Below are 2,136 nucleotides of genomic sequence, written 5' to 3'. Positions count from 1 at the left end.
CGCAAGCATAGAGCGCAGGCTACAGAGGGCTTTGGAAAGAAGGAGAAAGCGGCGTGCCTAGCGTTTTCCACGCGTTTTCAGGCGCGACATGCAAATGTGGTTTTGTTTTGAAGGAGGAAAAAAAGCATATTGCTGGACTCGGTCGAGACCAACGAGAACATTTGGCGAGTCCAATGACCAAGTCCGAGACAAGTCCGAGTGCAAACACCAACGAGTCCGAGACAAGTCCGAGATCAGTCCCAGACCATAAAAAATCTCGAGACCGGACTCGAGTAAAGCCAAGCCCTAATCCTAAACCTAACCACATATTAAGTACGTAAATGTATAATTACAGTGTAACAAAGACACCTTAAAATAAAGTGTAACCAAAAAAAAAATCACATTTTATCATTTATATATGATGATGAGAGAACAGTTTACAAATGAAGTTACTCAGTCACAAAATAATGTTTTGATGGAAAATGACATTTAAAATATATAAAAAAAATAATGTAAATATATATATAAAATCACAAAAAAATAATGTAGGAATGTTTGATCACTGTATTCAAGATGATGAGGAGAAATCACTCAACTATAAATAACATTATACAGATGAAAACATTTGGTAGTTATATTTTTATTTTATATATTCAAATTTGAGATATTCTTTTAGAAATTCTGTATAGCTACTTGCACATTATACTTATTTACATTTGAACCCCTCTCTCCCGGGTTCTCACCGCCACACCTCGTTCTTGCTCCGAGTGGGTCTCCGGCATGGGAGGTGGACGCACTAACAAGGCGGCTAAAGACTGCAGCCTCTAGCGTCAGTCGCTAGTGCGTCCTCTTGAGATCAGGTGAGTGAGGTTTTACTGGCACAGCACCTACTCACTGGCCTCCGTTACACTCACCCTCCCAAGCCTCACTCCCATCCGGGTCACGGCACCAATGTAACCCCTCCCTCCCGGGTCCTCACCGCCACACCTCGTTCCAAGTGAGTCTCGAACCCGGGTCTCCGGCATGGGAGGCGGACACACTAACAAGGCGGCTAAAGACTGCAGCCTCTAGTGTCAGTTTTACCTGCACAGCACCTACTCACTGGCCTCCGTTACACTCACCCTCCCAAGCCTCGCTCCCATCCGGGTCACGGCACCAATGTAACCCCTCCCTCCCGGGTCCTCACCGCCACACCTCGTTCCAAGTGAGTCTCGAACCCGGGTCTCCGGCATGGGAGGCGGACACACTAACAAGGCGGCTAAAGACTGCAGCCTCTAGTGTCAGTTTTACCTGCACAGCACCTACTCGCTGGCCTCAGTTACACATATAAAAATTGAAAATTAATCCAAATAATGTAACACTTAAAAACAAAACAAAAAATACACATAAAAACAATCACAAAATGTAATGATCTGACGGGAAAAGCAAATGTTCTCACACACACACACACTATTTTTGTCGACAGGTGATTTACAGAACTCGTCATGATGATGTATCACACTACGCCAAACAAGTACTGATGATGATGATGAAGCGTTTTAGTCTCACCAGTGAAATGGTCAGCATCCCGATATCATCTGGAGTCAGATGTGGGAGGAAGAGCGATGGAGACACGCTTCAGTGCCTGGGAAGAGTCATCCATTCTGCTATCAAACAATACAGCAGATGCCACACAAACATGACAGAGTTCATGGAAACAGCCGAGGTCTGGGCCAAACAGAGAGGAGCGAGGCGGCTCTTATTACTTATCGAGTGCGGAACAGCCGGCTCTGCTCTTCTCTGCTGTGTTCACACTGTTACGAAACACAGCACACAGATGTTTGATCCGCAGAGACGACAGCGCTTCCCAAACCCACACTGATGCGCGTGTGAGCGTTTCCTCTGACACTGAAGAGTCTTCCTGAAAAAGATGTGTAAAATCATAAACGGTACAAAAATCACAACAAAAACGCTAGATCAAATATTACGCAAAGGTCTTTTTTAACGACTAACCACTGAAAACTTTGGAAAGATGAAGGGGCGTGGCTTCGAATGCAAGGAAAGTGTCACATGACAGGAGGTAGTGCCTCCATAGCGCTGTGATTGGCTGATTATTCTGTCAATATGATTAAAAACCCACCTCTTATTTTTCGCGAAAGAGCAAACTGAATGAGTCAA

This window comes from Sinocyclocheilus grahami, unplaced genomic scaffold (genome assembly GCF_001515645.1).
Source record: "Sinocyclocheilus grahami isolate Dianchi unplaced genomic scaffold, SAMN03320097.WGS_v1.1 scaffold481.1, whole genome shotgun sequence".
NCBI lineage: Eukaryota > Metazoa > Chordata > Actinopteri > Cypriniformes > Cyprinidae > Sinocyclocheilus > Sinocyclocheilus grahami.
The sequence above is the reverse complement of the archived record's forward strand: the minus strand, read 5'-3'. Positions refer to the sequence as shown.